This window comes from Struthio camelus, chromosome 2 (genome assembly GCF_040807025.1).
Source record: "Struthio camelus isolate bStrCam1 chromosome 2, bStrCam1.hap1, whole genome shotgun sequence".
Taxonomy (NCBI): domain Eukaryota; kingdom Metazoa; phylum Chordata; class Aves; order Struthioniformes; family Struthionidae; genus Struthio; species Struthio camelus.
The window spans coordinates 14,599,458-14,623,086 of record NC_090943.1 but is presented as its reverse complement, the minus strand read 5'-3'; the positions used below and the strand labels follow the sequence as shown (position 1 = coordinate 14,623,086).

Sequence of the window (23,629 nt, the reverse complement as noted above, 5' to 3'; positions counted from 1 at the left end):
AAATTCTTAAAGTAGGTCAATGAATACAATAGAAGAGGTGATGTAATTCTGTTATACTATGTTTGGCTACAGTAGAACATTATCCAATAATCAAGTTCATAATCTGTAATAAAAAAATAGATAGGTATAAAGTTTGTACAGGTACTGGCAAATCATGAGAGTGTTCGTGTTTGGGATGGATTGAAAGTCAAGTCTCTTGCCTCATGAGGTGTAAGCCAGATTTCCCCACACTTACAAACAGCAGGATCAAAACAAAGAAAACAAAGATTTTCACTTCAGTAGTTTTTAATGATAATTCAGTTCAGAACTACAGTTCTGATGAATGGGGTGTGGGTTTTTGTTTTTTTCTTTTTAGTTAGGAGAGAGATGACATCAAAACTTGCATGCTGGAAGACAGGCAGATAACCTGTACAGCACTGTCATACGTGACTGACATATGTAGCTGGATCCTCCTGGCGGAGTTATTTTAGGCAGGATCGGAGTTCTGCCCTGGTTCTGACTGGTTTTAGGAGTACTCAAATTTAAAATTCAAAATACGCCTAACCTGCTTAGATCCAGTTTGGAATGCAAAAACTCAGTCTGAAGTTTGGAGAAGGGAGGAGAGTGCCTTCTCATTCTTCAGAGCAGGGAGTAGCTGAGAGAAGAGCGGAAGGCGGCAGAAAGGACTAATAACCCAGCTCTGCATCACGGCCAACTGCAGGCAGGGAGCCCATTTTGCGCCATCCGGCAAAAACTAGTAAAGGCTCTCAAACGAGCAGCAATATCTTCTGCTTGGTGTGCTGCTGACACAACTGATATTACCACATAACCTAGCACTGAATTTCCCCATTAGACATAGTTCCCATTTTGATGATGTCTGACCACGGTGACCTAGGAAAGTACTACCACTTTCATTTTCTTACATTTGACCTATATCCTGCATTATTCACTGGGTACTAGAAAAGAAAAAAGTGCCATTTGGATGCTCCCCAGCTCCCATACTGCTCTTTCTTATATTTTCCTGGGGATTTGTGAACTGTGATAACAACCCGAAGCTTGCAATTGCAGACACAGGAAAAGGACATTGATCTAAAGAGAGGAGAGACTAAAGTAAAAATAGCAACTTGAAAGAGGTAAGTGTATAATTTATATCCCAGTGGCAAACCGTGCATATCATAAAGCTAGCAGAAATTTCTTACAAATATTTTTCCTCAGTTATTGTAAATGCTGGTCTCTGCAGCTTTCTGAAGCAGATCAAAATAAATGCAAAGGTAACATTTTAATCTCTTTGCAGGAAACGCAGACCTCAATAACAGCCGGTACCAGGTTCCCTTCTCCGCTTCCACGGTACGCTGCTTTGCACGTGTCTGCAGATCCTGAATGGTCAGCGCTGTTTCTCTTCATAGCTGACCGTTAACGATTTCTTAGCATGATCATTCTCTGATGTACAAGCACATAAACAAAACTGCAGCAGGGAATTTCTGTAGTCAAAGTTACAGAAAATATGAAATATGTCAGAGAGAGGCGAGAAATGCATACTTGGCAGAAAATAAATCATAAACAGCATCCTGACTTCAGCACATAACCAGATATTAGAGAGTTTGCTTTTGGCTGGTCATTAATGCCTGAGATTGTTCTGGGAATGAGGCTAGTGGCCACCTTATCCATGAGGTTTTTTTTAAAATTCATGTCCCTTCAGCAAACATTCATAGCCCATTGTAGAATCTTATATGTTTCCAGGGATTATTATTGTTTTACAGATGAAGATGGCATATTCTGAATATCACAGACAAGTCAGACTTTAAAGCTGTCTAAAGTGTCTAAATATTTATACATTCAGTTTATATATCCATATATCTGTATCTCCACAACAGCTACAGTTTCATATATTTACTTTTGCTCATAAAAACATTTGGGAAATGAATATTTAAAGCTAATAACGTCACAGACGTTACTTTCTCTAGAACCAGATTGCTATCTCCTAGGATGATTTTCAATATTATTGTTAATATTATTATTTCTTGACGATTTTTATACCTTCCTTTTTTTTTTTTTTCCCTCTTGGGCTGACTGAAAATGGGTTTTTACATAATTTACATTTTTATTTTGAGTGTATGTGAAATTTAACTCTGTGCAAAGGCTCAGTCAGCGCAAACTGTATCTTAAACTTCATAGTTTATGGAAAACAAGGTAAGGATGTACGAACAATGTGGGGATTTGAGAACTGGACCAAAAGCAGATATAAATGATATGAAAAAGAAAATGTTATGAGCAGAACAATTTTTTCTTCCTGAAGTAAGGAACAAACAAACAAATAAAAGTAAATTTCAAAACAAAATGTTTCATTTTAGCTACTTGTTTAAAAAGCTAAGGAAATCAGTATGATTTATAAAATTGCCAGAGAAGCTCCCCTTTTATATGGTGGCATATTATTCATTCACTCTTCTTTCCTTGCCAAAAAAAAGAAAAAAACAACACAGACCAATAGATTTCACTATTCAAAATCATGCTTAAAAAGCAAACTGGAGAGTAATTCTTACACATCTTGATTTTTGCTGCAGATCTAGGTTCACAGGCTTGCTCAGAATTAAGCAGGGAGCAGTTTGGCACTTAAGCAGTTCTTGACCTGAAGAACAAAACAATAAGGATAAGTCATTAGCTTGATGCATAGACCACCTTCCTTAGAGGATTTTTAATCTCTGCTCTGGTTCGTGCTTAATTCTCTCTATACAGTGAAAAGACATCAACAAGAACAAATGAAACACCTTATTCCCAGAACAGTAGCTAGCAGTGCCTCGTCTCTGCCTAAGCTGTGAGGTATTTGGGTTTGAATCCCTGCAGGTAGGCTCGAACTTTGGTCTTGCATGTGCTCTGGGAGTTTCGACTCTTCTGCTGTTCTAGGAATTTGGTCTAGTGTGATCACTGCTATGTACACCTCAATAAAAGAATTGTAGTTTTCATTTACTTCATTCTGTTAACAAAAAGCTTGGTATATACACAATTATGGAATATGAGCTTTCATTAGATTGAATTTGCATTATTTTTGAGGGAGTTTTTTGTTTTTTTCCTATTTTTCAGTCAGTGAAGAGATAGCCGTAGATCTTTTTATTTAGGTGCATTTCTGTGTGAACAGAAAGATTAGTTTTCACACAAAGCAGAAATCAAATCTAAAGATTGACCAGTTGATCCAGTTCGGTCTGGCTTTCATTGAAAGCAACGCTCATTTTGCCAAGGACTTTTGTGGGAACGGACACCGGTCCGTTCTCAGAACAAAATAAATGAAAACATCACTAAAATGTAATTTCTATGAACCTAACATTTCCGAAAGAAAAGAAAGAAAAGAAAACAAACCCAAGGACCTCGGTGTGAAGCAGAATGGTGTCAGAGTCTCAGCTGTGGGCAATAAAAGGGCAATACAATGAAATATTTCTCAAATTCCTGCTGAGAGATTTACAGAATAACATTTCTTTCTTTGGGGATTTTCACCAAATGTCGGCTAATTATTCCTGACATTTATTCTGAGGTCCCATAGTGAAGAAGCACATCACCAGCAAGATTTAAGAAACTAATAACAGCCAGTTTAAAATATTTACTGACTCGAACCTTGAAAGGTAGAGCCAGAGGGTTCCTCCCGTACCTGAGAAAGTTTCATCTGTACTATTGTATACCTTAGGGACACCACATACAAAAACAGATAGTAAACCTCAAGTGAAAAGTCTACTTACTGTACCTATATTGCATGCTAGCTTTGAGACTAGTGTGCTGGCCTATTTTCAGTATCTAAGCTGCGGTGCACTGTATATTATCAATGTCCTATTTGTGTACATATCGTGTTGTTTCAGTATTGTTTTCAATAGTTATTTAAAGGAACATGGATTACCTAAGAAGATGTTAGTAAATGGACCATTGATTTTCATATTCATTTTGTTTCCTTGAAATATAGATCACTTCTAATAGAAGAAAGAAAATTACAGGCTTGAATAGAAAAGTGAAAAGCTAAATAATTTAAATAATAAATGTAAACAAGTTAAATAATAACATCATTTTTGCCCAACTTCAGCAACATGGAGTCACTTAAATTTCCTTAATAACATAAAATATTTAGCTCTCAAATCAGAAAAAGGCCCTAAAACTAGATATTGAATTTCCACAGGAGGTCAAAGTTTACGAAACGAAGGGGCTCGCTACTGACACACCATTAAAGCTGCATCAAGGCATAAGCATTAAGGACTTTGGAGTAATGTAGAAGTTAAAGACAATTTATCGCCTCGCTTGGGGTGGCACTTGCACAGATATCAGCAGAATGAGGTACAGGTGCAGAGGAAGACAAGTCACTGGAGAAGCGGCTGCGGCAGCAGCTCCGGTCTGAGGCCGGAGCCCGCTCCTGAGCTCCTCGCTCTGATCCTGGGCAGTAGGGCTAGGACAGGGCAGGCCTGGCAGCGCCGCTGTGTTTGCCTTCCGCGTGAGTATTTGTATGCATTATAACTGGATGCTTTCTTTGCTATTACTGCATAGATTCCTGATGCCTGTGAAGCATCTGTCCTGCTCTTAACTTCTGCTAAGTTCACTGATATCACTGGCTTGGAAACTGATACACAAACTGAAGGGAAAATGGAAATGTTAAAACTGTTCCTGTCCCGAAACAGTGATGCATCACAGGTTTTGCAAGCTAGAACTCGAAAGAAATATCAATTCAGTTCACTCAGAATTATCTTGACAGCTTTGAAACATTGGATATGAAGTTAGAACATTATTTCCTTTAATAAAATTAGCTTAAAGAAATGCTGTAGTAAAATCAGATACATTTATTATGAAAATTACACTGCAAAAACTGAAAAAAAATATTTGCTTTCCCATTTTGTTTATGCTTTGTTAAAATCAATAAGCCAAATCCTTTGTTATAATCAGTTCCAGTTTTGCAAATAAGACTTTTTAATTAAAAAACAATCAAATATATTTTGTCAGGAAATTTCTAAGAAGATTAACTTGTAATGCGCGTTTGCAGTGTTCTACTGGACACTGAAATCATTTCCATGATCATTCTAATTTCACTGAATTTAAAATTATCACTATTCCTAGAATAATTTTCAAGGCTGCACAATAACCATCAGAGCTGAAACTATGGTATATCACGAAGATATGTTCACATTTCACGTGTAGTTTCACGAAAAATGATTCAGTTCCTATCAGGTACTGGTCATGCGTATGGTTAGTAAAACCTCATAAACATTAATAAACATAAATAAAAAGCATAAATAAATAACATAACATAAATAAAAAATTGAACCATGTGACCTACATCCATCTACTCTTCATGGACTTCACCAGAAATCCACATAACGTGATCCGTCTGGGAAGATCCCACAAACCCAGAGCTTAAGGAAGTCTTAGTGTTCAGGGACAAAATCAGAGAAAGATTTCATAATCCAGAGTATTAACAACCTCAAAGAGACTTTTTCCTTTACTGATATTTTGAATCATATCTTCATGATTCAGCTTACATATAATGCTGCATTTAGAAAAATAAGTTGTGGAATTAGTGAAGGATAATTCAGTTTATTCCTCTTAAGAGTCTTCACACTCCAGAGACAAACAACTGTAGGAAATGTTTATTATGCAGTTGGAAGGGTACTACCATTTTGCATGTGTTTCTGTGCAATGCTTCTCTATGCAGAAAATGAGAGGATCCCTTCAGGGTGTCTCACTCATAATCTTTTATCTTCCAGAAGATTCATATCAACATGAAACCTTCAGTGTTGTTTCACTCATCATTTCTCTTACGTTGGGAATACTGTAATTTTACTGATGAAGAATAGCTAAAAATTTATAAGGTTTCACTCAATATTTCACAAACTCCCAGTTATCTTCTGAAATCTTTGGAGAAATCTGTGCTGCTTTGAAAAATACAAAAGTAAATAAATAAATACTTTAGCATACAGATAAGTTTATATTTAATTCCCTAAAAATCCAGCCTTACACAAATATTAAGGCAAGCTTTAATCTAGCAAGTAGTTGCATGAGCTTCCTGGCTCCACAGCAGAGCAGAGGGCCAGAACTGATGATCTCAAGCAATTAAACATAATCCCATGCCTGATACACGTAAAGGGTTCACACTTGTCCTTGGCACAGAACAAATTTCATTCAACATCAAATCCTTAAATACAAAAATTACATCTTATAAGCACATGAAGGGTCTGGGGGTTTTGAGGGGTACAAGCTCTCAAATGCAGTCTCTTTGCACTGTACTCTGCACAGTGTCCAGTTGTTACGTTTTAAACTCCTCAGATGTTCATACTGTGGCTGAAAGCCCAAAAATGCAAACATTACCAAGAAATATAAAGTTGAAAATCGGTTCATGGACATCTTCCCAGGTTCTAGAAGAAATGTAGGTCATTCAGTCAGAGCAGAGAGCTAAAGGCACAAAGGATAAAGGTAATTTGGTGCTTACTAGGCATCACACCTTCCAATGAAATGCCCAAGTTGCCCATACAGCGCACAGGGCTTTTGATACCAGTAAATCTGAGCAATCAGCAGAAGCCCAACTGGCCTGCTGAAGGGGAATCTGGCTCTCAGGAAAAGCTGGGTAGGCGGTGGAGGGCAAACTGACAGGCGAGGTCTTCCTGCCGGGAACGCTCCTCTGGCTTGAGGTGCCGGAGGGCGTTCCGGCAGGAGGGCTGAAACGCTGTCCTGCTGCTGACTGGGGTGCTCTGGAGCCAGAACGGATCCGGCTGCCTCAGTGCAGAGCTGCGCACAGCTGATTCACTTTGATTAAATGATATTGATTATTGCGTTATATATTGTATAACGCGTAATTTTGTGTTAAAAAATAGAACGAGTAGCTGGGGACTGAAGAATAAAATGTCAGCCCAGCCCTTAACATAGCTTATAGTATGCTTTAGAGCAGTGGTAGAGGGAACAGTAAAATATATTCAGTACAGCACTGGTAAGATAACATCGATTCACACTTTGCAGTGCTTGTGCATGCAGGATCTATGCTTTCAGGCTGACTGTCTCCACCTACTCTCTCCAGATAGGGATGCAATGTGCTGCGCAGATGGATCATATCAGTGCTAGTTCAGGGGTTTCTTCACCTTTCTTTCCTGAGTCACTCTGTTACGCCTAGTCTGTCTTTTCCCTTCAGTCTCTTTGTCTTTTTTAATGGCGTTTAACACCCAGGACGAAAGACGACTATGTTCAACTGTTTATGCTACCTGGAAAAACATGAACTTAGCTTCTCCATCAAACTTTCTAAACATTACCTAGCAGGGAAATCTCAACTATTTCACTTTCTTCATGTAAGATGGAATGGCTTCAATTGGAATGATAAAGAAAGCCAAAGGTGAGAACAGCCCTAAAGACTGTGATTTTTATGTTAAAATAGGCTCAAAGGAGGGTTTTCATCTTGACCCTTTTTTCCTGAGTGTGATAAATACTGACATGAAGTAAAAGGGGGTATCACTGATTTCCTCTCCCTTCAGTATATAGCTGCCTTTTGGTGTAATGTGAGCGCAGCAACATACTGAGGACTTGTAGGCAAGACGGGTGAAGGAACAGGATTTACAAAGAAGGGAAGCTAGATATCCAGCACTGCCTAGAAGAAGATCATTCTACACACGGACAAGCAAGCTCTCAGTATCTCTCCTGGTGGAAACTTAGGTCAAACCCAAAAAGATATTTAGGTACCTGATTCTTAAGAAGTATATGGGAGTTAGTTTCCTAAATATATGTTTATATATGGCCCTAGGCTTTTTTAGCTGATTGCAGGGGCAGGCAGAAGCTTAAGGGCTTAGATTTTGGACACCAGATGTTAGCCGTTAGGAAGGTGAGTTCTTGGCAAGACCTGCCTCTGAAGGCCTACCTACCTTTCAGCTACACTAGTGAAATTTTCAGGACCAGCTTTTTGGACTTGCAGAAATTGAAGATTATTTTTCTTTAAGGAAAAGCTGGATTTTTTAATCTCTGTTACTCTCTTTCCCAATTGAAAAATTGTGTTCATTTACAACTTAACACATATAAAAGTTAAATGTTCTGGTGATTGAGAAATTACTTATGAAAGAATGCAATTATTTTCTTGGCTGCTTGTTTTGATTCTTTTTCTCCTTGGCTTTAGTGCAGGCCTTCCAGGAATTTGGAGCTTTATAGAATATCATTTTGTTTATGGGATAATACATTCAGTGATTTCAGTTCATTGGTAAATGTTCTCTTTAAGTTTCCTGCGCCTACCATTAATCTCAAATGTACAGCACTGCAGAGAAGGTAGTTAAGCAGCTTACATGAAGGCTAACTGACTGTATGCGCAGTCTGATGCTACTTCTATGACAGCCTGACAAGCTTGCCTTCCTATTGAATATCCAGGATTGTGGCTCATTTCTTAGCAATGCAGAAACTCTTCCTGTTCACCCTGTGAATATCAGTTTTGTCTAAAACAGCTTATTGAAAAAGATGAAAGACCAATGTCTTTCAATGTCTTCAAACCTATTCTTTTTTAAACCATGTTCTCTGTCTGAAGTGACCTTCGCCATGTGCCTGGTGATAAAATATAATCTCTTTTCAAATATTTTATGCATTCATTTCATGCATTTTAAGCATTTAGACTATTTCAAGTGCAGTGCCCTCCATGAGGAAGTGTGGTGTCAGCTGGATTCTGCGTATGCTTCTCTATAACGTCTTCATGATAATACAAATACACACCTTCTCCTTTCTTTCACAAGTAAGCCCCCAACCCCTGCTTGCAAACATTATTAAATGTAACTTCATCAAGAAGGACATCAGTACAAAGGATATGAAAAATAAGCAAAGCATATAGGACCTGTGGCATTACTGGAAAGGGGAAAAGCTTCAGTGGCGAATACACACATACATAAAACATCTCCCACGTATTTGGCTGGGCAAGTGGCAGCATATGCTGTGACAGATTTACAGCTGTACATGTGCTGACTGCCCAAACATACATGTGTGCTGGCCGGCCAACTGGCTGCTTCCTCTTGAAATGAAAAAAGGACTGGATTACAATGACTTTTCCTTCAAGGGAATACTAATTAGCGTCTCTGCTACCACTGGGAACTGATTTTCATAAAACTCATAGGAATTTCAAATCTTTGAGGCTTCTATACCTCTGTCAGATTCGGTTCTGACTGGACCAAAAAGTCGAGGGATAACAACAACGGACAGACAGATGGACAGACAGCGTGATCACGTAAGCCTCATTTCTTCAGGGAACATGGCTAAAACAATTAGCTTTTCCTTGAATTCTTGAAAAAAGGGATATTAAAATCTGCATTATCCTTTTGCATCCCTACTGCATGCTGATAGAGGTACAATACCTTTTGTATTTACCAATAAGTTTTTGTTTCCATCTCCTTCTCCAAAGGTATGTTGAGATTTCTAACCAAAGCTAATGGAAATTTCAAGCCCAGAAAGGGTAGACAAGTGAAGAGAGATGTTCAGAAACACACCTGGATCTGAATGAGTTAAAGATCTTTCTAAACAGTAGTTTGGTATATTAAGGTTACTTTTTCTAAGAGGAGCAGAGTGGCATTCCTCATATGGAAAATAAAGTCTGAGGGACTTGTCTTTGGCCAGAAGAATCAAAGGTAAGATAGCTTCCTTATTGCTAAAGCCACAGCAATTTTTGCTCAAATGTAAACCTTGATGAGCTTTGAGGGCTTAAATATAGTGGTAGTGGAAGCTTTAAAAAGCATTGGTACCTGTGGCATTGTGCAGAAAAGCAGTGTGTTTTAAATGTTAATTTATTGAAAATAGTCATTTATCTTATTTTGTCTTAAATTTGTATAGCAAAAGTCAGAACTTAAGACAATCTATCGCTGCTCCATCTTTGCTAGAGCAGAGGTAAATTCTGACTTTGTCATTGCGGTTCTCACTAAGTGGAAGGGGAATTTTTTTTGGCCTGTTCTGATGGCCTAACTGTAGACACCTATCATGCCTAAAGACAGGTATATCTAAGGTGGTCACTATCAAAAAGTCTTTACACCCAATAGGAAGAGACAGAAACTTGTAGGTTTTAGCTGAGTTGTTTAAGATGTCTGATGTAAGACAAGATGAGCTCAGTGCTAGAATTGCTTATGTATCTCCATTGATTGAAGAGAGAATTAAAAAATATGTCAGCACCAAATACATTTGCTCTTGATATCAACATTCTAACAAACATTAACATTGTCATATAGGAATATTAGCAAAATTGTAACAAAATTTGGATATATTTTTCATTGCTTGTTTTTTTCAATCACTTTAATGATTTCCTTATACTTCGAAAGATTCCTGTGGATGCAATTAGGGAGACACCAGCTCTTCCTTAGGAATAATGGAGGAATTTTCTCCAGTTGCTTTCCTAAACAGTATAGTTACTTCCAGAACAAAAGAAAGATTGAACTCTGTCTGGGCTTAGCCACACCACTATTCACCTCCTCACCCCCAGTTTTCATCTTTTACCCTCTGGATCTCTCTGTGGTCTCATGCTAAAAGGTATCACACAATGATTTTAGGATGCGTCAATGCAGCAATCTTTCATATAAGCATCTGTTTCCCTCAGCTCTGCTAGCTTTCCTGCTTTGAGCACTTTAGAAGTGCACTTTAGCCAGCTGCCCAGTGGTAGTTTCCTGCTCCCTCATCGTTGTGGATCTTATTGCCGATTTCAGTGAGATCACAAATTTAGAGGGGCTTAAATCTCTGGAGAGCTATTTGCTGCAGCTCTAATAAGAAGGTGTTGATAGACCTTTGGCAGTGTTATTGAAAGACTGGCTCAAGGTTATTATGTTTTTTTTTTCCACTGTACTTACAGTATGTTATTTGTGTAGCTGGATTTTTGCCATTGCACAATTAATTACAATATTTTTATACTCTAAAGTAAAATGCCTAATCCCGTACTGCTTTGGATGCTTATTGACATTTCCCCCCATTTTATACTCTCAAGCAATTGTTTTTTTTCTGTGGGCATGATGCATTATGTTGGTAAGATTCTCTAGAACTGCTCCTCTGAGAAGGAAATATACTTCCGTTCATCATAAACCTAGTCTTATCTTGATTTTATTACTGTAAATTAATTATGGGAGACTGATGAGTCATCATGACATTATGGCTATAGAAAATTACATTTATTCAAATTAATCTTGCATGAGGTTAAGATTCTCTTACACGACAATTTTTTTTTTATGTCCCTTGACATTTTAACACTCTTTCCCACATGATTCCCTGTAGGTTAAAGTGTGTTTCTTCTTGACGTGCTTTAAGAAGAAATGAGTACATACATAAAATAAAGATCATATGTATGCAAGCATAGATCAGAAAGCATACAAGTATAATACATTATTTCCTTTTTATAACTAATTAAAAAGAGACTCCAGCAGTGGAAGGGTTTTATTTCTTTCTCTAAAGCCAACTGACAAGACAACTGCGTTCTGTCTTGCTGTATTTGTAACTGTCTGTCCACTTGTATATCAATCAGACTGTGAGACTTTTCATAAAACGTATCTTTGATTAACCAAAGACATTGCCCCTATGTTCATCTGGCATTTGTAGAATGTAGCAGGTCATGCAGATGTCACCTTATTAAAAGTATATAAAATGAAATAGTCAAAAATACAGCTAAAGAAGAACTAATAACTGTACCACAAGAGTGCCTCTCTTATTTTTTTTATTTTTAAAGCCACTGTACATCATCCTTGGGGGAAAAAAATGAACAGTGTTACACACTTTAAGGGAATTAGACTGAAAGGAGGGGAGTTGATGAGGGGGAGGGGAGAGAGCTGTAGACTTTGAAAGCACCAGTTTTCTTGGAAACATATGATACCACAGAAGGCAGATGCATTTGTCTGAAAAGCAGCATGTCATGCAGATGAGCGCTGGGCTCCACCAAGTGTAATATCTGAAAGGAAAGAGCTGTCAAAAATAATAATCCAGCCTCAAAGCCAGTTATGTGATTTTAAAAATATTTGCATGTTGCCACCGCTGCCTCATACGGTGGCATCAGAAGTGCGTAGAATTTGAAATCACTTAAGGTGTTTGCATCTCCGCAGAAGTGCAGATTGTTTCCCGTTGCACCGGTAGGCTCCCAGAATGCCAAGTTATTTGTGCTGCATGAACAGATTGCATAATTATGTGTTGACTTTCTTGAAAGGTGAGTCGGCTGTGCAGCGTGGTTAGGTTTTCCAGAGCTGACAAACGCATAGGTGAGGAGACAGACTCATAAGGACCATACCAGTGCAATTTTTAATAATGAGCAGAAACTCTTGGGACCTTTTTTTTTTTTTTTAAATATAATGATGAAACACCTCAAATGTGAGATACATGTGGTTGATTTGGTATGTGATGTTAAATTGAGTGAATGTAAGCGTGGGTTAGGATTACTGCATTGCTGAACAAGCGTAAGAAGGTAGTCTACTAGCAATGCTTTTGTTGCCTCACTGGAAAATTTAGATTTTAGGGAACTCTTTCAGTTTTCCCGTCAGAAAAATACAAGCCGAACGTTTTTATATCAGACTTGGCAAAAAAAAAAAAAGAAAAAGAAAAGAAAGAGTGTTTTGTTAAAGAAAACTGAAACCTTTTTTCATGCTTAGGCTAATCTTTATGTTCTACAGAATGGTTGTTAGCAGTATCTCTGTTGTCAGACCACCTCCTATTTCTTCTACAGTGATGTTCCTACAGTTTTGTCTGTGGATACTTCGCTGGGGGCTCCACAGCAAAGTTCAGATGGAGATTTAGCATGAGTGTGGAGCTGCAGCAGCCTTGCAAAAAGCCATAAGAGTAGCTTTTTAACGCTATCGGGTGAAATAGGGAAGGCAGAGGGAAATAATGAGTGAATGAGCTGAATTACACAGCTGTACAGTTCTCAGTGTACCACACTTTAAGAAAAAAAAAAAAAAAAAAAGACACTTGCAGTCTGCAGGAAAAGGGTTTTGTGACGTATGAGGGCTGTATGAAAGACACTGCTTGGTACGTAGGTTCTGTGGCCTGAGGCTACTCAAATACACTTACATTGCTCAGAAAATATCTATACTGTATCCTGGGAATCACAGATCTGCAGTGTCAGGAAAAAATCACCCAGTTAGCAGACTGCAATAGGCTAGAGACACAGATCTACCACTTCACAGGACACACAGAGACCCCAGAAATAAGTGAAATGGAAGTTAAACTGACCTGCAATGAAAGTCCTAAATATATTTTTTTAATTTAATTTTTTACACATTGTCTACTAAAAAAAATACCTAGAGGGTATTGTTCTGATTCTAGACAAATTTTGAACTATCAAAATTTCTAGGGAGACATACTGATTATGTCAGCACAGAGCTCACACTGGCTGAGGGCGGGAGAAAAGATTACATTGCTATGTTTTAGGCTGGGTAGCTCTCCTTTGAAACTATCGTATGCGTGGAGTACCTTCCTTGTTTTTCATTTAAAGAAAGGCAGTAAAGTAAGATTGTATAAAACTAAATTTGCTATTGGAAATGAATCTGACCTTAGTTTTTCACTTTTCTGACTACAAACATAGATTAAGGAGAAAACAACGTTTGAAGTGCTAGATTCCAAAACACTTTTATATAATAGCACATTTCCTTCAAATTACTCTTCTATTGCGGTTATTACTTTGTGTGCAGAGGACAGACAGTATATTATAGATTTCAGAATCCTAAAATTTGACAGTGTGTTTCCATAGGTTTTTTTGAAGCCCTTCTTTGAATTCTTGGAATCACTTTCATTCCTGATTGGAGATCAGGCATTGCAAGGTATATATAACAGTAAGTAATTGATTCAGAGGAGAAATCAGAGGTTAAAATTGCAATTTTCTCCAAAGGAAACCTTCCCTGTTTTGAATTTTTAGTAGCTGTCTGTGTATTATTAACAACCCTACTTAGATTTGACAGGCAAGTAATAATGTGGTTATTCATCTCAAAGACAGTGGACCAGAATACATTTCTGGCTGTATAAATGCATTTTAAAAGCTGAAAGACAAATTTCGTTACAATAAAGAATGGGGATTTGGTAAATGTAATCTTTGGTTTTTTATTGCTAGATAAATCTTTTTCTACAATTGCTGTTAGTATTTTAGAAAGTTTAATAAATAGAGCAAGCATTTCCCTATTTACTAGTAACACTAATGTTTGAAAGCTGACAGTGCAGCATCCATTTCAGAGTACAGTCCACCCTGCGTGCAATGCCACTGCAACCAGTTTAGCTACATTAGATCTGGATTTGGTTCAACGTGCACACTTTACCTTTCCTGGAAGAGCTTTGCCAAGTCAAAGTCAAAGACACAACAAATGACAAGAGCCTGCTCCCAGTAAAAGGTTTGTCTATAACCTTACAGAGATGCCCAGCTAACTCTCCAGTGTTATTTCCAGAACAGTACCTATATAAATACACACACACACACACACGTACAGATGTATTCATTGTAGTGATTTCCTCTCCTGGAATATTTCCTAGAGAATATTTTCCTTATGAAAAGTTGATCCTGAGTTTTTGATAGAAAATTAAGGTTCTAATTAATAAACAATAAATTAAAATATATAAAAAAATCTGAGTATATTTTGCTCCATCTCAAGCTTCTCTGTTACTCTCGTTAAATGTATAAATGGCAACTAGAAATTAAGTACTACTAGTCAGAAATAGTATTATAGCATTTAAGGACCCCTCTGTTTCAAGATAGATACCCTTCCTTTGAGGTTAATTAGTAATCCTCTTTAGGAAAAAGTCCTACACTCTCAGAAGTATTATTTTTGTGATGCTGAACTGATATCTATTTCTCTTTACCAATTAGATTGCTTCTGCTTATTCTTATCACTTTTTATTCAGGGTATAGTCTTTCAGTTGTTTACGATTTAAATGTCTATTCAAAAAAATTCCATCTTCCTGTCTTTTTCAAAGTGATATCTTCTAGAAATCATTAAATTCATGAGTTAGGGTAATAGTAACTGAAATAATAATAGTTTTACCTGACGTGACAGGAACTGTTCTGACTTAAAGTAAGTGTGATATCTTCACCTGACATACTTAAATCAAGGCAATATCTTTAGAATGTAATTTAGTAATGATGAAAATGATGGCATAAAGTTGTGATTTAATGAAAGTTGTCTCCTATATGGCTCTTAGTGAACAAATATTTATTTTTTTCATCTGCCATTTTAAACTTCGTATTCATAAAACATATACAGGTAAACAAAACACTTGGCATATACTCTTTGATTTCTCCAAGCAGTGCTAAGTTCTGGTTTGTCTTAACTCTGTAAGATATTCCTTCAGCTGAGAAACCCAAATGCTTATGCTTATCCTGTTTTTATGAAGCTCTGGCAGATTAAGGCCATTGTTCACCCCAGTCTATGGAGGAAGTGAAATGGAAGTTGCTCTTTGGTTATAACAGGAATTGTGTGAAGTCCCAAAAGAGGTGAATGGCTTCTAGTTTTTTTTTTTAAATATGAAATGCCAAATAAACATTGTACATAAGTACATTTGTTGCCATAAACTATTACTTCACTTCCCATGTTCTTCAAGGCCTCTTCAATAGTGAGAGAGAATAGATAGGGATACAGGAGTCTGAATGTTGAATGGCAATATAAGCAAAAACAAAGTTCTTTCAGGCATCTGACTGTCAGGTGAGTACCTCACAAAGTTTAAGTCATGGTCCAGCTGAGGGTTATCATCAGAGGGACTCTCTTATTCCTGCCCACTACAAGCAGTGACATTATCTGGAAATATGACGTAGCTGAAGCTGTGAGCTTTAGACCTTCCAAATGGGCTTCTCTAATTCCTGCTCTTGCTCCCTTTGTGTGACCTTCGTAAGTAGTTTTCCACCCAGAAGAACATCTAGATCCCAGAAGTTCTATCAAAGACTTCATATAATTTTCAGGAATCCATTTAGATTTTGTCTTCTTAAGAAGATTTCTGTAAACCATCCGATTTTACCTTTTTTTACAACTTAATAAATTGTAAACATAGGAACAATGCACAAACTAAGTTACTACTTCAGATTTTCCCTGGATTATGCTGTGTTGAAATACTTTGTCATGCATGCAATATCTTTTTCTCTGGTAGACTTATTAGATTCCATCTAGTTTTTAGTGGTCAAACAGGTACAAAAACCAACAGCAGTTCTGGTAGGTTCCCTGCACTTGGAAATGTCAACCAGGAGGACAGGGAATGAAGGGAATAAACTATATTTTCAATTTGAGGTGATATTCTTCCAAATTAAGGCTAGAAGATTTTGACAAGTCTAGTCTGGGAAGTTCCCTATAATACAATGGAACAACTTGAACTGCAGGTCTGGCATATAAATCACAGTGCTTTCCAGAGGTGTGACAATAAGTTTTATTTCAAAGCACATCTCGAAACAGACACACAGCTATAAACAGCAAGACCTGGCAGCAACAGTACCCCTTAATTTCTCCTCTCCTCAGTGCAACTGTTCATCTCCCTGTCCCATCCTGAGCAGTTGCTGGCTCCTGTGCTCCCCAGCCCGTAGAGGTATTAAATCACATACAAGTCTTCTGGTTTTGTCTCATGAGCAGTAATGTTTGGGAACAAAGAAATAAAAATAAGAAGAAACTACAGCTACAAACAGTTTTGGAAGGAAAACAGGAAAGACAACCTTCTGCACTCTTTGGTCACCTCTTCATCCTACACATAAATCTTTAACAGATATCTGACCACCTTCACACGTCTATCGTTCTTATAGTTAATTGGAGAATTTCAAAATCAAAAGCTACTAATCTGGCAATTTTCACAAGTACTCAGTGCACACAGATACTAAATCTGTATGACACAATCTCTCCTGAATTCCTAAAATCAACTAATCTATAAGTAATAGAGACAGAAGTCACAAAAAGCGGTTTATACCCTTTAATCCACCTGCTATCAAGTCAATGCATGTCTGTTATCTAACATAAATTGTTGGCAGCAAAGTTAAAATGAACTTTCTCACACTGATTAGATATCAGAGCTGGCTCTGTTTCTAGCAGCATATGCTGCTAGAATATATCTGCTCTATAAATTGGAAGAGACACTGAATCAGTTATCATTTCTTACAACATAAAACTCATGGAGTTCTCTATTCATGAGGTCAGAATTACAAGGTGAAATATAAAAAGGATGCAAAGATTTCCAATATCTGCTTAACCAGTGGCCCATTATCTTGTACTCTTTTTTACAAGTTGACCAGTATCAGGTTGCTGAGAGCAAGAGCAATAAACCCCAGGAGGATAAGAATCATTTGAACTGCCCATAAGCATACATTCATATCTTATTGGATATAGGCTTGTATGCTAAAAGACAGTGATTTACACTTTTAAATGTGAAAGATCTCTGTATCTTTTCAAATACTTCTAAGATTTTGGCTGTCGAGGGCATCTTGCACTGATTAGGTCTACCAGTGAATTGAGTGTTATGTTCAGAATTACTTCTGTTGAATAGTGTGCAATGTGCTGCTATAATTGTTTATTGATTAGTCCCCCTTCTTGTATTATGAGACAAATTATTGCATAGCATCTACTTTATTGTCTACAGACCATTCATTATTTTCTATAAGTTTCTTGCCCATTATTTATCCCTTCTGAAAATTAAATAATCCCAAAATTTTAAATTTCCTTTCAAGTAAAATTTTATCTATTGCTTTAATTTGTTCCTTGTCTTTGATTGCATCCTATTTCTGCTACGTATTTTGAGATCAGGTAGCCAGAGGCATGCCCAGGCTGAAAATTTGCCATTACTTCTTTGTTCAATAGTAGCTTCTTAATACTTTTGCGTTTGTTTCTACCACGTTCTTCATAAATCTTTATGTAAGATTTAATTTCTGACTAGTGCTGCACATACAAGCACATTTTCTTATGCTGCCCTAGGTTTTCCTCTCAAGGGCTTATCCTTGATTTCAAACTCAAGATGAAACTTCAGATGGATAGTTCAGGTTATTTCTTCCATTTGTAATATAAAAATATCTTATTAACCACTGTTACAGAGCAACCAGCAACCATTAAACTCTGTGGAATGACTTGCATTGGCTGAATTTTCCACATATTTTTAAAAAAGGGTTGAGTCTCTCTCCATCTCATTCATCACTATATCTACCAAGGAATTTATGTACACAATTTTATCCAAACTTTCTGAATGATCCAAACTCTAGATATGAACCAAACTTTAGATCCTCAGTGTGAACCAAAATGTAGATCCTGACACCTTTAACTAAACTTACAGTCTGATCTTTCAAGGTGCTGTCTATAGAAGAGATGTCATATATCTTTGGAGGATGATGGCTTTTTTTTTTTTTTTTTTTTTTTTTTAAAAGTGTGATATTTCATTGTCATTGTTGTCAGGTCAGATCTCGTAGATACCAAACTTACCACTAGTTCAATAAATATTCTGTTCTAGTCATAAATATTGACTGTTCTCTACCAAGAGAGAAAGGCAATTCAGATATTAGAGGGGCTGAATAGCTCTCTGCTGATGGCTGTCTGTATTTATTTACTTTAGGGATGTCTAAGATATATATAAGTGTGTGTATACTACCATCTTAAATAAGAATTAATTCTTCTGATTTTGTTGGAAAATCCATTTAAAGTCTAAGTTAGTGAACTAAGACTAAGTACTGTAACAGGTAAGAATGCACAAGTGCTAGTATTTATTGTTATTTCATTTTTCTTCCTCTGGTTTTAAAATGTCCAAGAAGTCAAAAATTACAGCATTTGTTTTCAATAGGGAATATTTTTAACTATTTACCTGCTAATGCCTGTTTTAGTTGTTCCTGCTTCATGAGAGATATAAAGGATTAAATCGTTTGGCATCACTCTGAATACTGTATCAGAGTCATACCCACTCATCCGAGAACCGCATATCTCAAAGTCTGACTCTTCTCTCATTCATATTAAATTCACAGTAGTAAGATGTCAGTTTCTTGATTAAACTCTTTCAGATTTCCCCCGACAAAATAATAACAGAAGCCTTCCTGTTCTCCCATCCTCTGCCTTCTTTACTTTGCTTCCAGAATCAGCAATACAAAAATCAATAGCTAATATTTTGTTACCAGGAAAGGGAAAGCGTTAGCAGCAGAACCATGACAAGGTTATTCTCTCAGTCTCGGGCTATCATACAAAACACTTGCCCACAGTGAGGGCAGAGAACAGTTCTGGATGCTGCCAGGCTGCTGTGCTCACTGACCACAGCGTATGTCAACGCACAAATCACATTCTGTGATAGAAACACACACACATCCATATTCATGCACTTATCCCAACCTATTTTTTGCCACTTTATGGATTTACTGCCTATCAGAACTGTTGAGCTCCCAGATGATAATATTTAATGTTTATTCTCTTGTAATACTTGATTGTAATACTTCAGTTTAAAAGCATCCTCAGCTAGCAAATGAGATTTTCTGGATGTATCACACATGACATCTAAAGACATATAGGCTCAGGTCCTCAAAATACATTTGCCAGACTACTTTCTATAGGTCTATATCTTTCACAGGGGGTATGTGTAGAAATGCTGAAGGCTAGACAGCTCTGAGCTGACTGGCTCTCCTGATGGGGGAGCATGATTCAGGTACACGATGGGGGCATGATTCAGGTACATATGCTTCCTCCACAGACCTTAGCTCAGCATTGGAGTCCATACAACACAACCAAGAAAAATTGTTCTTTTCCTTTCCCATTTGTGTAACAGGTGAGTAACGTGTGGGAGGCTGTAGTTCAGCCTCTCCCTGACCTGATTTGCAAAATAAATTTGAGCAGCAGCATCACATTTCCTGCAAGACTTCTGGAACTATTGGGCCATATAATCAGCCTTTCCTTTCCTCTTTCCCTTTCTAGTCCAGCTCATATTTAAAAAAAATGAATGAAACTGATAGGAAGCAAACCTTAGACATAAATCGCTAGAACATTTCCATAACACAAAAATTCAAGCCTCAACAGGTAAAAGGGGACTTGAAATCATCTCCAGTTTCAGCAGCACATAAGTTTCTTCTTGATAGCTTAATGGGACACAACCTGGGTATGTCTATCGCATATTTTTTACATGCATATCTGAACCAGTTCACTCATTCCATGAAACTATCCAGACAAAATCTAGTTTCAGTTCAGATGTTATTTAACCATTTTAGTACAAGAATGAAGACAAAATAAGCCAGTTGCTCAGCTGGGCTTATAAGCCAGGTACAACTTCGTTTTAATTTAGCTAAATGGCCCTTAGGTCCAAGCTATCTTGCAGTCCAATGCTTCAAAGCATGAGAGAATGAAATGAGTCTACCTGCAAAATATCATGCAGATGGAGCTTATGGACAGTTTATTTCAAAAAGAGTTTCACCTTTGTAGTGAGTCCTATCCTTATTCTTTTAACATCACTCCTATTTAATAAAAGGAAATTGTTCTCAGCATAACTGGGTCTTCAGCATTGGCTCCATGGAAAGTGTATTGTTATCTTATGTTCTGTATGGTCAGAAAAGCTTCAGATCTTCTCTGTGACTCTTGGGATAAAACAGCAGTGGGGCAGCATCTTGATTGTAAAGCTGGAATGGGACGTGGGAACCCCTGCTCCACAAGAAACCTCTCCTAAAAGCCTGGAGAAACACACTCCTACCTTGATTTCAGTTTTTATTTTGCAAATATAAGAAAAATACTTACTTGATTTACAGAAACAGCTTTTAGCTGTGTAAAGAGATTGTAGGCTTTCAAAGACTCTAGGTATACATAAGAACTATAGGTAAAAAACAAGATTTCATCCCTGTGCCAGGAACAAATACTTCCAGCAGAAAAAAAGATTCTGAAAAATAGATGAACTTCTCAGCGAGCACTTCCAAATTTGTATTTTTTTTTTTTTTTTTAAATGTCTTTCATCTCAACTGACAGGATAATTCATCATAATTAAAAAGATGACCTAGGTTAGTGAGGCTTGCTCACCAATGGAGTTGTGAGATTAATCTTTAGATGGACTTACACACGTATATATAGCAGAGTTTTTAAGGCTTATGGGAGCAAATGCTTCCACTGAACACAAACAGTGATAATGACACACTCACCTTTTTTCTGACTAAAGAAGAAATCTGATCAAATAAACTACAGACCAGATTCTCAGCTGTATAATTTTGACAATTCTAACAATAATTGACTGTCATGAACAGTTGTAAAAACACTCAGTTCATGGAAGCATATATATTTTTCTAAAAATATTAGCAAACACTTACAATACTGGCCATTAAAAGGAATTTATTATCAAAGTAATATTTGGAAATTAGACATAGCTGTACATATGCAGCACTCCTTTGTACCTGCTATTCCCTTTAAATATAAAGTAGAATATTATAAAAGCATCCAACTGTCACCGAGGGTTTTCAGAGCTCCAGAACTGGGGCTGCAACATCTACCAATGCTCTACTCATCCCATGTTCTCTTTATAATTAATGCAGAGAAACAGGCATTTTTAAGGTGCAATTCATTTGGCTTGTTTAAGGTATCCACTTTAGGATGTAATGAATCATACGTTAGACTTTATTGACAGTATTAATGAAAATTCCTTAACTCTAAAGCATGCCCATGGTGACTGACTGAGACAAATTGAGCCCAAGGTGCCTAATGTGGTGGAATGGTACGATATGTTTTCCATTCCTATTTTTGCAAAGGCTTACTGTCTGCTTATGAGCAATTATATTTTTGAGAGTAAAGGCTCCTAAAATTAATTCATTTGGATTCCTGTGGTCTGAGGACCTTCTCAGTAAAAGATAAACAAATTTTGAACATCACAATGATTTTTTTAAAGAAAACGATAAAGGCATTCAGCTTTGGTAACACTGGTTTTAATTTCCCTGTGTGTCAGCTGTTCCATATATAAAATGAAAATTATAACACTGATCTTATTGTGGCCTGGTTTGCCTTTATTCATTCAGGCTTAGAAAACGCTTTGATAAACTCAAAGGATACAGATGCTAAATATGACTTTATTAGCTATGTTATTCCTCTTTGCCTCTACTTGTAACTGAGATTCATATATTGCTGTCATCTATTCTTAGACATTTTAATCTCAATTTGAATTTGGTCCCATATTCATTTCTCCTTTCTAACAGAATAGGATGTGCCCATTTTTGTGCTTTGAACTCTCTGAATTTTTACTTCATACCTTTGTGGTTCAGAGTATATCCTATAATGCCATTCTTTGCTCTGTATGTAACGTGGAAGACGTTAGCCTTCCATATGCTAATAAACATTCAGTATCACAAGCCATCATTATATTAAATTTGAGACACTTTTTTTTTTATCAGCAGATGAACAATCATGATGATTAAAAATGCTTCTCTTCTCAAGGGCTTGCACAGTATTTTACATTCTCTGGCATGTTGATTAGTTATGTTGATTGAAAATGAGTGAAAAACAGAGACAACTTATTAGTTTAGTTAGCTTCTACTTACATTAATGCAAATGCCTGGATACATGCCCATTAAGAGTACTTGGAAGATCAGAAGTTGAAAAGTGATTCCTCTGTTTCTCATTGCTGACAATTTGGAAATGTGCATATTCACAAATGGCTGTTGAAGCATGCACAGTCTCCACAAGCAAAGGCTGCTGCATGGGAATACAGTCCAAACCAGAGCACCCTCAGGAGCAGGGGAGTCACACTTGGCTGGTGGTTCGCATGGCACCCTCAGTAGGTTGGCACAGCAGGTGTTTTGGCAGCAGCAGTATTTATCAGTGAGAGCAGCTAGCAGCAGCTCCATTACTGCCACAACTAACAACACATGTCTTTCTTTCACTGCCAGCGAGGCACTGATGGAAATAAGGGAGGGCACATAGTTGGTTTTCTAAAGGACAGCTTTGTTTTTTCTTCACAATTTGTTTATTTAAAGTGCCGCCTCAGAGGGGCTTTTTAGACTGTAAAATAGAATTTCTTGTAATTATTATTTTTTTTGCTAATTTCAGTGTTTACCAAGGAGCTTCACACTGAATAAAAAATGCCCATTGTCTGAGATGTGTAGATTTAATAAGAGGCATTAGTGGCCCATAGGGGGACAAAAGAAATATTCTCATGATTCCTGTTGCACATTAGGAATTGCAAGGCTAAGAGCAGTAAAGTGATTTGCCCAAGATGATGTAAATAGTGCCAGGAACTGAATCCAGATCTCCTGAGTCATAGCCCAATGCCTTAATCAGCTGACCATGTTTCCAAGCATTTGGCTTTACAAAATCTGTTGGCCTGATTTACTGGCAAAGTCTTAAAAGAGTGATTTTTTTCCCACTACAAAAGTCAATGACCTAAAACAACGAAAAAAGGAATATTTTTCCCCCTTTTTTTTTTTTTGATAATTGTATAAATATCCCATCTGAGTAATTAATACAATACAAATGCTGAAGACAAAGGATGGTAATAGAAATGAGGCTTACAGGTAGTGCAGTATCTCTTCCAGCACTGCTGCAAGACTCAGGTGACAATGACTTGCCATAAGGAACTCTGCATTAGGATGTAAGACAAGGATCTTATCACTGAGAAAACATCTGCTGCTTGTCAGCTGCCACTTAGATGGTGGGAAACGGCTAGGAAAGAGAATGAAGTTTGCTTGTGATTTCTAGGCTGCTGAGTATCTGCTTTCTTTTTCCTAATGCTTACTTCTGTCTGAAGGAAAAAAAAAGCAGCTTTTGACCTGACTGTGTTCTAATTCTGTTGAATA

At 37.2% G+C, this 23,629-nt stretch overlaps 2 long non-coding RNA genes across 2 annotated transcripts; one reads left to right on the top strand and one right to left on the bottom strand.

The window, feature by feature from the left end:
* The first annotated feature begins 985 nt into the window (after nucleotides 1-985).
* On the top strand, nucleotides 986-4,261 carry LOC138066161 (uncharacterized). Its single transcript, XR_011139403.1, has 3 exons — nucleotides 986-1,112; nucleotides 1,274-1,326; nucleotides 4,133-4,261. It is a non-coding gene; the product is annotated as an uncharacterized lncRNA (long non-coding RNA).
* Nucleotides 1,111-22,536, bottom strand: LOC104149999 (uncharacterized). The gene is made up of 3 exons (XR_695457.2): nucleotides 22,376-22,536; nucleotides 2,520-2,605; nucleotides 1,111-1,460 (listed from the first exon to the last, which is right to left on the bottom strand). It is a non-coding gene; the product is annotated as an uncharacterized lncRNA (long non-coding RNA).
* Nucleotides 22,537-23,629: the final 1,093 nt, after the last annotated feature.